This window comes from Trichoplusia ni, chromosome 5, assembly GCF_003590095.1.
Source record: "Trichoplusia ni isolate ovarian cell line Hi5 chromosome 5, tn1, whole genome shotgun sequence".
NCBI classification, from domain to species: Eukaryota; Metazoa; Arthropoda; class Insecta; order Lepidoptera; family Noctuidae; genus Trichoplusia; species Trichoplusia ni.
In genome coordinates this window covers 15,991,621-16,007,474 of record NC_039482.1, presented here as the reverse complement: position 1 = coordinate 16,007,474, position 15,854 = coordinate 15,991,621, and the positions used below count along the sequence as shown (strand labels likewise).

The window sequence follows — 15,854 nt, the reverse complement described above, 5'->3', positions numbered from 1 at the left end:
ATTCAATTGTAACGTTTGTGGACATTTTTGTTTTTTAAACCGACTTAAAAGAAGGAGGGTCACAATCAGCTGATTTATTTATGTTTTTTACCTTAGAACTTCGGACTGCATAGTGCATAATATAAAGTGAAATAGCTGTCATTTGGCATTTGACAAAATCCCCAAGTGTGGGCAGTTTTTTTTCCAAAAAAGATAAATCTTTGTTGAAAATGACTGCAGTTTGCCTGAGCGAAGGTAAAATACAGACTCGTATTACCTATCTCAAAGTCTCAAACAAGATAGGTTTGTGTTACTATATAATTTCCCGTTCTCTTAATATTGTGATAAACGTGAAAGAATTACGTGCAACTTTTAAATGTACAACAGGTAATAAAACAGACAGATTTAAGAGCAATCAATTTCAAATATTTGCTTCAAATTGCTTTATTATTGTAGAACAAACCTAGTATTTTTCCCGGACACACAGAGAGTTGTTTTTTTAATACATTGGTGGTATTATTTGGAGCAGGCCGCGGCAAGGTCGTTCAGCCGCCTTCACTTCTTGCCAATTCGTATTCATGTACTGAATGGCAGTTACACGGTATTTTAATACAGGTTCATATTATCTCTCTATCTGTTACGTTGTATTTATTATGTTGGTTATTTTTTATTTACTCTACAACGATTGATACAATAGATTTTTTTATACATTTATAGATCAAATCGCTCAATGTAATACTGGATTGAATCTTACGGTCATTTTCAAGAACGTCGCTTAATTTGACGTTCTAATATGTAGTGGTTTCTTAGGTTTACGCGAATATTAGACATTGAAATGAAACTACTTTTACGGATTTTATCGCGGTTTAATTTTTTTATTTTAATTAATTATTTTAACAAATAATTAATTAAAATATGAAGGTAGAACGAGCAACATCTCCTGTCAAGACGAACGCCATCTCAGTCTGCCCGTGACCATGATACCTGCAAAGGTTTCGAAACGTCGGGAACTAAAATCTAAAATTAAACCGCGATAAAATCCGTAAAAGTAGTTTCATTTCAATGTTCTAATATGTGTTAGTGTATCTATTTTCTATTAGACATTGATAAGGACAAAACAAGGGGCGACTTCACTTGAGGCAGTGAAATTGTTAATATCGGCCATCTAGTATCGACACATGTCAAAAATAATATTTCATATACCACGTGACTTCATCTAATTCACCTCATCTGTTGGAAAGCTATGATGCAACAAACAGACACATAAAGACACGTCAAACTTTTTCAAACCTCCCGTTTTTTGTAGATTAACTACTAAAAATGCCTTGCAATACTTGTAATAGAAATGTATTATCAATTTACGTCACCACTATAGCTTTAACAAGCGGGAATAGCACTTTAATTTCGTCCGTACTTGTCAAATCAGTAATTTATCTAAAGAAGCTCTGTCCTTAGTCAAAAAGCCACCTTAATTCTGCATACCTACGTCATGAAATCAAATCGTGACGCTCTTAATTATATTTAGTTAAACTTAATGACTTCATGTGTATCGTTTCATTATCGTATCGGGTTAAAGGCCAATATAATGTAGGTAATAAATAAATCGCGAGGCTGGGATTCGAACGGTGAAGCCTGATGTGATGTGATGGATGTCTGACTAAAATGTTTAGACTAAGTCGTGTCTGTTAACTGGCTGAAAAGGTATCGCTTTGTTTCAAGTGACGTCATTTAGTATTTTGTTAACTGAGTATGAGAGGTAAAGTATTGTGGTGTAAGTAGAGAGTTTTATGTCGCATAGTAGATCGCATTTGTTGCAAGTGTAATAAACTATTTTGTATTTGTAAGATTTAATTGATTCTATTTCTCGTGATCAAAAGATTTGTTTCGAATAAAAACACTAACTGAAATCCTTTTTGTTTCAATAACCCGGCAATTTTCGTAAGATGGACGGTCCAGGTACAATCATAATTTTGCTTTTGGAATAAAGCGAAATAACGAAAAATCTTGATATTTTTCGAATGAGTGCAAAATATTCTTGAAATTAAATATGTTCTATCTGCAACCCCAGTCTAAAGTACCCGCACCTATCGGGCGCCCATCTAAATACGAGTTTGTGTTGCCAGCCTGCGAACACGTAGGTAAATGAGTAAAAAGTCCAAAGAAACTCTTGCGCATGTAAACAGTATAATTATTGAGATTAAACCGCGCTATCCTGTGGGGTGACCTTGAAAGATTTTGTTATAGAATAGTATTTTCATTGTTGTAGTCTCGTTGTTTGGGAATCATATATTTAAAACATCTAGGTAGTCTTAATTTAGGTACTGGCAGATTACCTGTTACGAAACTGATAAACTAAACCAATAAAAAAAATACATAGAAATCGGGGAAGTGCGAGTCGGACTCTACACAACAACAAATAATTGCTTAATCAAAATCAAATCAAATTTAAAATTTACTAACAAATGTATGATTGTGACAACGATTTGCAACATCGATCTTTATTATTTACCTATATTTGTGGTTATAGCGATAGCAGAAATTAATCACCTGTAAAAAAATCAATTGTCTAGCTATAAGGGTTCATGAGATATATGCCTGTTAAAGGGCGGACAGCGGAGCCAAATTTGCAATCCTTGAGCATGTGGACGTACATATTTGTCTAAAAACTACTTTATGCTAGTTTTAGCCCTAAACTTCTTTTACTTGTTTCTATGACGAGCAATCTGTTCAGTAAGAACTAAGACCAACTAACCAGATGACCACCCACCTATCTCGTAAACCTACAGTTTCCAAATTCGACTATACCTCCTAAGTAGCCATTAAAATAGAAAAAAAAAATACTAAATACTATTAACAAATCTTTGTAGTTCCCTTAAATTACATTACGACTACGATAACTTAGCACTCAATTAGTATAACACTTGAATATGTAAGGTGTATAATACATGGAGGTGGTGTCGTGTGGCGGGATGCCAGCCGTCGAGCCTGCATTTCCGGGTACATATCAATATATGCATGCTAGTCTGTATGTGTGATGGTGGAAGGAATACCGAAACGTCAATCACTTTTATTTAAAGCATTCAGACTGTTTTGTGTAGTTTGAGTTAGGACTGGGCCCCAGCTCTGCTATTTACAACGGCCGACGAATGAATGAAATTTGGCTTAAAATGACAATTTTCGTAGTCTCTTAGCATTTTTCTACACAATAATTGTAAATTCAGTACGGGACGGTACACTCAAATTCAATACAATTAACTTCCAATTATTGTATTGGCAAAACGCTTAAGAGAATAGGAATTATTCCAAATTTAATCCAATTGCCATTCAGTCATTGACCATTGTAAAATAGCAGAACTGGGGCCCAGGTTAATGATACTTTAAACGCTTCTGAATGCTAGCTAAAATTTTTGTAATTGGGATAAGCAGGTATAAGGAATATTTTTGGATTCCATATAAAAAAAGGCTAGGCCGATGATGAGATCCATAAAACGGTCTGTCCCACTGTTCTTCAGCCTATCGCCGGGCTGAAACTCATGAACGAGTGATAGTAGTTCCGTGTTTGAGGATACGTCTATTTTTGTCATAAGAATAATGCCTTTTTTCTAAATTGTATTTTTCGACTTGCAATAAACGGTTTCGTTCTCTGTTTGGCAATAAGTGTGGTACTGAAAAAATATGTTGAAAAAGCCACCAAAACTCCCCACTGTGTTTTCAGTGAAATATGTTGAGATATGAGACAAAGACTTTAAACTGTTTAGATATTTCTACAACAGTTCAAAACATGTGTATCAAAGATTAGAAATATCAATTAAAAACAATTATTCTGCTTAAATTTCAATGTAAGTTAAGGACATTTCTATTTCTTTTCATCAAGAACCGAATCACGCAGGATCCTCGCGTGACAGATAACGCCACGATTGCGCAACAAACAAACAGTTATACAGAATTGATATAAATAACGCGAGAAACACGTGTGAATGAAATTTACCAATTAGTAACGGTCTGGAGTTCAAATATTAAAAGAAAATTGCTACAGCGATGTCAAGGATTTGTATGGATGCGTATTTTTGGACTGGCCATGGCAAAACTTAAAAATGGCTTGTTTTCCTTTGGATGAATTTATATGCATGGATCAGGTTCGATCCCAATATAGGCGAAGTAACAATTCAGTGTTTAAAAGGTGACCAGCGACAAAAGGTCGTCTTGAGGAAACTTGGATTTAAATTATTGGAATCGGAAATCGCCAAACTCGCAGTCAACTAACTAGCTTATGCTCCCCATATAGGAAAAACCCATGCCCAGCAGTGGGACCTAACATAAAATACTTATTAACCTGAATCTGTCTTCTTCGTTAAGTTTGTAACTTGAATCCTGAACCAAAAATCCCTACTCACTCACATACATGTGTCTTGAACCTTGTAATGTACCAGGAGCACATACACAATCAGAAGCTATCAAAAGTATTTCTCATGTTTAGTTAGACTTTTTAATCGAATTATCTCAGTGCACAGACTATTGATATTGCACAGAGGTTCCTGTAGGAAGTGAATATAACCTATAATATTTTCTACAAAATGTATTGCAAGTACAATTATCTTTAGCCGGAATCATGGTTTGAATTCACACGGAACTGAAGAAACAAAAAAACTAAAATAAAAACCAGATGTCAAACTTTTATATAAAAGTTTTTGTACATAGAAGTACCAGGGGAGCATAAAATACAAAGCGTTAGATAATTACTGTTGGTCAAGGCCAGCAGCATTATTGAATGCGATTGAAAATCGAATGTCACGTGTTTGTATGAGCGTTTGAATGGAATTGATTCAATTCTAAGATTGGTTTGTCAATACGTAATTAGTGTGTGATAAAAAGTTTGACGTTTCTAGTGTTGTGGTTAGCCGGGATTCTTAATCCGGAGTGTTTCTTTATTTTTGTTTATGTTTCATAAATTTATTCCATCATATATTTCTAGCCACCTTTAAATAGTTCGGCTTAAAGTTAAGTTAATATTTAACTTTAAGCCGATTATTAATATAAGCCGATTGTCAGTTACTGGATAATTCTACGTCAATTATAGATAGATATCTGGTAATAATTACTATGGATACATAATCAATTAAAAATATGACATTTAAATGTCACCTTTACGTACGTACTGTGAGGTCTTACAATTATTGTAATGTTGCCGATGTGGAAGCAAGACGACAATACGCTGTGTAATGCGCTGTCTCGCTTCAACAATTGCAAAAAAACAATATTAATAGCCTATAACACTTCCTTTAATAATATTAAACTTGTATTCTTTATCATTAAATGTATATTTTTATTATAATTTCTAGCTACTATTCATTCCGAAATATCCGATTATTTCAATTGTCTTTTCAAATATTTTTGTTATATTGCAATATTTACATTTCACTTCGTTTCTTGCAGACATAAAACAATTACTTATTGTTAACGCATAAAGCCAATTAAATATTTTCAGATCGACATAACCTGGCCAGACACGCAAACGAGCAATTTATTTGTTCTCAAGCGTTTTTATAAATTCTTTTATTGCAGAAAATTATTTCAATATTGTTTTTACATTTTGTGGTTATGCAAACCGCGAGTCCGAGTTTTATCTGTTTTGTGCCAACAGACACACAGACAGACAATCAAGAGACCAATAATCACCATTCATCTATGTTTACCTTAATATTATGGTGTAAAAATAGTAAATCATGTCCATAACAAATGATCGATCATTGAAACAGTAATTGTTCGACTTAGGTGGTATAACCACGGGATTGAATACATTGTGGTGTTATTAGCATCACTAGTTGTCGATTAAAAGTGGAACAATTATTGTAAGTTATTTTATACGTATTGCGATTATTATAATAAAGAATACGAAAACATGAGGAGTATTGAAACTAATTAACATTACGTAATAATATTTTTTTATAAAGAATTATCAATTGTCTAAAAAATTTCTCTCATTGCAGGGCGCCATTTTGGAAATTGTTACTTTCTGCAATAATTCTAGAATATACAACGACATATATTTCAAATACCGTCATACAATAGAAAAAGAACATACATTAACTTAAAAAACCTAACCTCCTTCAGACGCAGTACAAATATAAAACGAAACACGCCAACCGATTTATCGAATCTGCAAACCCAATAACAACTTCAAAAATACCCAAACAAACAAACAAGGCTATATTTATAGCTACCAGTTTAAATAACCGATGGGAACAAAAGTCATTTAGCCAAAAGAATCGTTAATACATTTCACGAAGAAAAAATCTTGATTCGAAGGATGAAGTGAAATAAAACAACACCCTTACTTTCACGCGTTGACCCTCGGGCCCAAGGTGATCCCTGGGCAATGGGTCATTGGACCTTGTGACCATATTTGGGCCAATCGACTTCCAGTTTGTAGGGATGGGAGTGAGTCGACAGTTAGTTTAAGCAAGGTTTTTATGTGATTTGATAAAAATAACATGTAAAGGAGTTTTTGTGGACTTATAAAGAAAGGTTTAAGGATTTTTTGCATGATTAGTTTCACGTCACAGCAAATGGTTTTTTTGTGGCCTTATGGATCCCAAAGACCCTGGTTCCCCTAAAGCAGAAAAATTAAATAAAAAATAGCGCTACCTTATTCAATATTATATTGGATGTCTTTGTGCATGAGACTTGAATGTTTTTGAAACAAAAATTATTCGGGATTTGTTTCTTTATTCAATATACATTAAGTAACAGTATGCATGTGTGAGGATTGAAATATACTTCACAAATAATTCTTGTCAAATTGATAACCTTATTTTTTAAAGTCGGTTAAATATATGCACATCACTATACATTCGGATTGACGTTGACAAGGATAACAATACCCAGAATGTGGTCTTTATTGATGCAAATATTTATGAGGAAGCTTAAGACCCATTCGAAACCGAGGAATATCATTTTAATGTAATTTCAACTCTATAATTTCTACATAGAGTCTTAATTTCAAAGCTTGGACTATGTTTTTGCCGTGTATTGTCATTGTGGATTTCTTTCTGCAAGATTCAGCATGGAAATGTATATTTTATTTAAAATTTAATACATAAAATACTTGCTTATGTGCTTATATTATGTGTGGTTATGCAAATATCTTTTTTTAACTCTTTAAAATATAAATAAAATACTACTTAACAATTAAATACAATATATTTCTTACACTACTTCATTATATACTTAATTTCAATACGTATACAGCACATTGCTATCAGTGAATTCAAAACACCACCTGCAAATAAAAGAGGCTGATAAAAAAAGTTCGCATTTCACAGCCGTGACCATCTCCATTTCTTCACACACGGACGTCTGCCCCTTTCCCAAGACGTTCCTTTCCGTAATCCAACAAAAAGTATTCTCGTTATGGTAATAAGTTTCGGCACTACAATGACCTATACGATGCTGTCGACCGAACGACCGCTGAATCTTAAAACGACTTTGTTTTGGTAATGGAGCGAAAATAAAAAAACGTTACGCCATTTTTGGGAACAAACTCTTCAAGTAAGACTACCGCAGTTGTGGAAACGAGAGATCAATGTTCTTGTAGAGCGCTATCTCTCTCCCACAGCTAACAGTTACGCTTTTAAAGATCTTGGTAGACTCCTAACCGTATTTGGAACTTTTAGTAAACATAAAGGAAAATTTACTGTATTGCTTCAATTGATATATTGAATCTTCTTTTGTTTCAAGAAAAAGTCAAAAGTCTTGCGTAAAATTCTTCTTTATTATTATTGGAAGCAGTCTCACTGAAAAGTAGAGACCCCGTTTTCACAGTGGCGGCCCTTGTTTGTATACGACAGGAGCCTCAATTCATTGTATTGACAGTGAGTCTTCCGCCCCGTACTAAATATCCAAATATTATAACGGCAAAATGCTTAGGAGTTTCATCATCATCATCATCAGCCTATCGCAGTCCACTGCTGGACATAGGCCTCTCCAAGTGCACGCCACTGAGATCGATTTTCAGCTTAGGAGTTTACGAAATATGTAATAGTATCAAAGTGAATAAAATTTCCATTCAATAATCGTTTTTTTTTAATATTATGAAATTAAGGCCCTGTTTGCTACTACGACTTTCCTTCTTCATAAAATCTAAAGCAGGACTTGTCACTGTGTGAGTGAGTCGGCATGATACACTTAAAATAGCGATGTCTCGTTTCCACGACTCCGAGAAGAGAACGAGTAACTATTGAATCATTAATTCTAAATTCTGTTAGATTTCGAACGGTATGTTGATGGTTAAAGTATGTACATCGATAAGTCTAAAAGCTTTTAAATATTATGTAAGGGAGTTGCCACAAAAAATGTAACATGTTAGTCTGTAATAAGACCCTGACATTTTAGATTAGTTTTTTTACGTTATAAGAAGGACCAGTCAACAACGACGATTGTAGTGTTGACATCTAGATTGTTTATTAGCTATAGTTTAATATGTGAGTCTATCATGAATTCCAAAAAAACCCTGTTATTAGGCATCCTTACCAAAAAGGGTGGAAAGGGAACCCGAATACTAAGACTCCACTGGTTGTCTGTTTGTTTAGTCACCAAACTGTATCTTATGAACCTTGATGGCTAGGCAGTTGGAATATTTATTGATGTATTTTCCAAAAAAAATGATAGTTAAAATGAAATGTTGACACTGTCATAAATTTTTAGGGTTATGATAGAATTATTTGAGATTTTGTTTTTATTTAGATGCCGCAAGTCTATTTCGCATTTGCAGGATTTTTTAAATTGTTTCTCATCAATACTTTATCATATACCTAAATGTAACATTTGTACTTTCCTGCGTGAGCATCGAAGCTGCACATCATCATCCAAACGTACAACCGTAACCACAGCATCAAAAGTACTTTCAACATTTATGATCTGTTATTAACACATTTGCAATGACTGATAGGAGTACATTCTGCTACTGGCAGTACTAGTCCAGTCAGCCCGAATCGTTTTGGGTGTGACAGCAACTTGCGGCTCCATATAAGGTCACGGGACCTCGGATTTTGGCCCAGTCCACATAAGGTGACGAATGTCGTACAAGTAAAGGTTTTGTAAGACCCAGGTATTTTAATGTGTTTAATGTGCAGAGAAAGGTAGCTTGCAATGTTGGGTGATTGCAATCTCGAGCACTTACTGAAGTTACTTGAATGTTTGTTGTTGTTCTGTTTTAGTTTTATGTAGATTATTGTCGGGATTTTAAATTGGTTTTGAATGTTTAGAGTTCTTCAGAAATATAGTGTGATGATTTGGAAAAAGAATGAAAATTAAAAAAAGTGTTTTTCTTACCAAAATATTACATTGATAAAAATTATACTTCTGACAAACAGTAAAGCAGATTATTGGTAGATGTATATAAAATAATATAAAGTTTCACTTTTTCACCTATCAATAGTTCACAACTTTTAACTTATGAGGTTGAGACATTATTTTATCAAATTACAAAACTTACTCACTTATTAATAACCTGAGTTAAAAGTAAGGTTTCGAAAGCTGTGTGTGGGTTTAAGAATTGCTCTTGTAAAATATGATTGACTTATTTTTATTCTCGCCCAAGAAACCTCACCAAGTTTCTTTCATAGCGTTCGCACCTATAAAATTAAACTTAAAGGTTATAAAAATGGTTCGAATGAGTGTGTTATTAACACTATGACTTTACATACCCTTTTATTACAGGTTCGAAGACATAAATAATAATGCGGATCGAAGTTATGAAAACAAAAACTTATCTTTGTTAATGAAACTCTGACGAACGATTTAAATTAAAATGTCATGCAGGTATACTTGCGTGTATCTTGTAGATTACAGAAGGAGTACAGTGTTGAAATAATAATAATAGATAAATGCGGACAACATCACATACATTGTTCTGAGCCCAAAGTAAGTTGCTAAAGCACTTGTGTTATGGAATTCAGATACAACGAAGGTACCACAAACACCCAGACCCGAGACAATGTAGAAATGTGAATTTTTACATTGACCCGACCGGGGATCGAACCCGGGACCTCAGAGCTAGCGACACCTTGAAACCGGTGCGTACGCCACTCGACCACGGAGGTCGTCAAATAAAAAGTTAAAGATTTAAATATTATTTTAGTAAAAATGTGAAGGTGTAGGCTAGACAATGATAAGAGCAAAAAAATTGGGGAATATGAAGTGTATGTCATATCTCATGAACAATATCAGATAGAAAATGAAAAAGCCAACTCCCAACATTTTCATGCAGCCCACTTAGACTGATGACAATCAAATTGGACTCTAGTTCATACTTTTTTAATTTTAATTTGTCATTGTTAGATGTATAGAATGTATGTCGTTACACACGCTTTCTATTCCTTGAAGGGCGGAACTGCACACAAATAAAAATCAGTAAAACACACGTAAAGTACGAAAACTTAGTCATTTCTTTTGAAATATCCAAAATTTTACTAAAATAAAACAAGATCGTCCTTCAATTATTCAATCATCTCCCAACATGCCAAACGTTCAGAGTCAGACGATCACTTTCCACTCTTCAGCAAACACATCACAGTTTGATCTGAAGTCCTAATATTTATATTTGCAATCCCACTATCCCAACCCGTATGTTTGTTAATTCTTCACGTCAAAACTGCTAAACCGAAATATGTTATTCCCTAACCACGCGGACGAAGTTGCGGGTAACAGCTAGTATACAATATTTTTGCCATCGACACTACTGCATACATTTCGGATGACGTACAAGTTTAACAAAAAAGCACTCCGATCGTCTCGGGCTTATCAATGTCAAACCCGTTTCTTCTGAGTTAACACTGCGAGCATAGTTACTGCTATTTTTATGTGTTGTCAAATGTAGGAATAATTTACATATTTGTTATAGGCCTAAGAGTAAACGAAACCCTTTTACTGAGGCTCCGCCGTCCGTCTGTCTATCCGCCATTCTGTCACCAAGCTGTGTTTCACGAACCGTTGGATTCACAAAACACGTATTATTTTGATGGCAATATATAAAAATGAAATTAATTAGGTAATCTTGAGGGTCTATTTTGAAAATATGTTTTACTTCAGTCTACTTTTACGAACCCTTATTGTCTCAATTCCGACTCACACCTGTCCGCTAAATCAACTTCGTTGTAGTTCAGCAATCTAATATACCAGCAGAATTACTTACGTAACTTTAAATCACTGTGTATGGAATACAGGGCGTCTAGTTTTATAAAAGCAACAGTTCAACTTTAGGTTGTCATAGTAACGCACTCATAGAAAACAAAGTATTCTTTTAGTTACAATATTCTGACGTTGAAATGAAACTACTTTTACGGATTTTATCGCGGTTTTAATTTTAGATTTTTGTTCCCGACGTTTCGAAACCTTTGCAGGTATCATGGTCACGGGCAGACTGAGATGGTGTTCGTCTTGACAGAAGATGTTGCTCGTTCTACCTTCATATTTTAATTAATTATTTGTGGTCCGACCTACGCAGTATGAGCTCACTGTGTCTTGATGTCTTGCAGCGCTGCTCTTGGGTTTGGCCTTGAGTTTATTTATTATTGGATCCCAAGTAGGTGATATCTTCCAGCCATCTTCTCTATTGAAATTAGGGTGTTTTTTAATCTCAATAGCCTCGCGAAACATCCTAGGTAGGAATTTGGATTCTTTAGCGAGGATCTGTGGTTGGTCAAATCTAAAGAACACATAGCTGACGTCAAACACCGCCGCTCAACGAAGTCTGCAGTCGCCGAACATGCTGAAGGTTCCAGCCAGGTTCCAGTAGGATGTTTCGCGAGGCTATTGAGATTAAAAAACACCCTAATTTCAATAGAGAAGATGGCTGGAAGATATCACCTACTTGGGATCCAATAATAAATAAACTCAAGGCCAAACCCAAGAGCAGCGCTGCAAGACATCAAGACACAGTGAGCTCATACTGCGTAGGTCGGACCACAAATAATTAATTAAAATATGAAGGTAGAACGAGCAACATCTTCTGTCAAGACGAACACCATCTCAGTCTGCCCGTGACCATGATACCTGCAAAGGTTTCGAAACGTCGGGAACAAAAATCTAAAATTAAAACCGCGATAAAATCCGTAAAAGTAGTTTCATTTCAATGTCTAACATTCGCGTAAACCTAAGAAACCACTAAATATTCTGACGTTTTCGGGGAAAACCTCTGAGGAACCCTTCCATTATTACCCGCGATGTCAAGTGTAAATATATAAGTTAACACTTAAGTTTTGTAAGCAGTTGTTTTGTTTTCTCAGCCTTTTGAACGAAGTATTTGAAATGTAGGCGTCTGATAGTATTGAGCAAGAGTCGTGGGTCTCAAGGTGCTACCTACCTGTTACTGATCCACCTTGCTACTTATGTTTTCCTGGTACCTCGCGATAAGAAATTGATTCTTAAATATTGTAATTATTTTCCGTAAAGCGTATTGAAGTTTGGTACTTTTTCACGCTTGTACAGCTGAACCTTAATCTATACTAATATATAAAGCTGAAGAGTTTGTTTGTTTGTATGAACGCGCTAATCTCAGGAACTACTGTTTCAAATTGAAAAATTATTTTTGTGTTGAATAGACCATCTTCGAGGGCTTCTGTTCAAAAATTCTTAACTTATATCTTCTAACCACGCGGACGAAGTCGCGAACAACAGCTAGTAAATGATATTTCGTTTATACCCTAGACTGATGCTGTCTTTTCTCCGTTAGTTTTTTCTATACTGTGTTAACCCCGAAAAAAAATAGATAAAGAAAGAAAAGCAAAAAGAAAGACATACTATGAAGTTGTCCTTTCCATTTAAATCTCTAATTATAAATCGTCGTTTACCTCAAATCCTTTTACACGAATTAATTAATTTTCCTTTTATTTCAATAGATTCTAGTTAATCAATCACATAAATTATTCCAAAGCTCTTAACACAACTTCGCAATAGGAACCCACATATCTGCGATCTGTCACAATTTTTGCGTTTATTGCAAACATTGCTCCGATCTCGGAAACCGGCTTGCCTTGTCCGCAATTATACTGAGTATCGACCTACTAATGTGTGATTATTTGTAAACAATGATTGATGATTGGCAAATTATATTAAGTAAAAATTACATATGTTAAATGACAGGTTAGGAAGCTTTTGAGTGCTTAGCACAAATTAATAAACTTTAATACGGATAATTTTAGGACTTCCACTTTTTGAACCAGAGTTTTCAATATTAATTCAAACAAAAAGTCGAAAAACTAATTGATTTTATATTCGCAAAAAAAAACAATTAACAACTCTATAATAACCCTGACATCTATTCATATGTACTTATTCAAAACAACATTAAAAAAGTCGTTACAAAAGAGTCTTCAAACGTAATAAATTGACGTCCAAATAACTCTAATTAAATGATTCGTATGAAGTCATACAAATAGAACCGTAATGGGGACGTTAAACTTCGATACATTATGACAGGCTCTCGGACAGTAAAAGTTCGGAGTGGTTTATTACAAAAGATGGAAGCGGGTGCAATATAATCTTAAATTCTGTGTAGATATTACATGATACTAGCTTTTCGCCCGCGTCGAGGTCGGTTATATCGCGTTTCCAAGAAAACTCTTCAAAAGTCCGGGATAAAAACTATCCTATGTTCTTTCTTAAGGTCAACTCTATCTCTGTACCAAATTTCATTAAAATCGGTTCAGTGGTTTAGAAGTGCAAGCTTAACAGACAGACAGAAAGAGTTACTTTCGCATTTATAATATTAGTAAGGATCTTAAAGTCCTACCACTTCAGAATAAATATGTTAAATACAAAACTTACTGCGAGGATAGGCGAGTGGTATAATTCTGCACGTTCGATCCCACTGCACCGAGCGCAGTCATGGGTTAGATCCTTGCGTAGTACAAACATTTGAACATCCACAAATGCTTATCATGAGTCTGAGTGTTTCATGACTTTAATGTTTTTGTAACATCGCAACACAAACATTTTATAGCTTAGTGGACTATTTAAAAAAGGTCTCTTAAGTCTATGTACAGTTATTTAGGACATCTATAAATAGCTTGTCCCTTGCAGAAATGACATTCCGATAATCCTTAATACCGCTCTAATATCTTAAATGAATGGAAGGGACAGAATTTAGTCACGCGACTTATAGGAAAGAGATATCATGTCCAATCTATTCAAACATCATCTGTCATTACAATTCTTCTTTTTCGTATGGTTGATGTCCAACTTGATATCAGTGTTTTAAAGATAAACCCTTAAGCAATCACTCTTAAACATTTGGCTTCAAAGGCAGTTAAGTGGTATGAGTACTTAATAAAACTGTATATGTCTTATACTTGCGCCATCGGTAAAGACAAGTATTGTTGACCATTTGCTTTCGTAACCTGGTCGATAGTGACCGACTGCCGGTAGCTGGCAATGTGGGCCATACAGGTAAGGTACGTACGTACACGGAATACTTTCAGAAAGATGGCTTAGTGGATGCAAATAAATAGTATTAAAGGCGTATGTAACTCCCATGCGAAAAATGAATTTAGTACTAGCTGACGTGGCAAATATTGTATGCATAAATTACGTGACAATTGGTCAACTCGTTCCGTAGTTGTATCTAAGATTGAGATATGACAATTTCATATATAAAGTGAGTAGATACGAGAAATCATGGAACAGAATATATTGTTTATCAACTCTCGACTCGACTTCATAGACTATAAGCGTAGACGCAGATCCTTTACAGTTATAAAAGCTCTTGGAAAAATACACATTAGTTACCATAATGACCTCGTAATTCTTAATGTATGGACCTAAGTTCACATGACCATATCTCTAAAGACATGTTAAGACAGAGCAGAAGCATGACTGATTACATCCCGAACCAAAATCCATCAAAAATCCCATTCACCAATTTTTAACCTCTGAACCTCAACAGATGAATCAGAATCAGTGGTTCCCAGATTCCAGTCACCTCATCAGTCCCTTGTATTTCCACACATAGGTCGTTACGATTCAATATAAGCTCATAAACAACGCAACATAGTTCAGAGTTCAGATGATAATCTATATCATGATGTATGACGATATGATCCAAGCAATGTCGCAATCAACAGCTTGGGAAACGGTAATGTTGGTTTTTGCGGACCATCTAATATGTTATATGAGTAATGAGTATTGGGATCTACGGTCGGTAATGCCCTCGGTAATTATTACGTAGCTTCTAAGTGAGTTGATGGGTTGGTAAGATAGGTTGTTCAAGGACATACTGTTTTCACTTGAGACACCTTTAAAAAAAACTGGTTAAGTAAGGTCAGGCTTGTAATACTGGGGGGTCCTACAGAAAATCATACTAAACAACCATATGTGCAAGAAAAATTTGGTCACTCATTGTATTTATTAGCTTAACAACCTTTGGATAAGAAACAAAGAAATCGTCAGAAATGGGTACTAACTCCTTTTTAAGTCATATCCCAAATCAAAGGGCTAAAATTGTAAATCCGTGTTAACCCGAAATCTCAATACCAAAAGTTGTAGCCAACGAAAGTTTAATGGGATTGCATAAGATAACTAATGAAATCTTAAGGAAGCCAACGAGCATCGATCACCGACCAAATAGCGTGATAATCAAAATTCGTTGCACTTATAAGCTGATTAAAAAAAACATCATTTTATTAATAAGAGAGCTTTAAGAAATAATAGTTTAATTGTTGTTGTTTCAGACAGTTGAGAACAAAATGCGGTCGAAGCCTCGATTGCTGTTAATGTGAAGAACAGACGGTCCAATGTTTGATCGCACGAGGAGGTGAGACCAGTCAAATATTATAACTACATATAAAGCTGCAGGATAAGTAGATTCTTTTCTTGAACTT

General features: G+C 34.8%; 1 protein-coding gene across 2 annotated transcripts in view; it reads left to right on the top strand.

Annotated features, from left to right (window-relative positions):
- LOC113493742 overlaps nt 1-15,854 on the top strand; it is a 78,093-nt gene that overhangs the window by 31,323 nt on the left and 30,916 nt on the right. Inside the window, exon 2 of one of the 2 annotated variants that reach the window (XM_026871736.1) lies at nt 15,709-15,787. The gene's annotated coding sequence lies outside the window, so the exon portion shown is untranslated. Of the gene's footprint in view, nt 1-15,704; nt 15,788-15,854 lie in introns of both variants that reach the window. The other variant, XM_026871735.1, reaches the window with a different exon arrangement.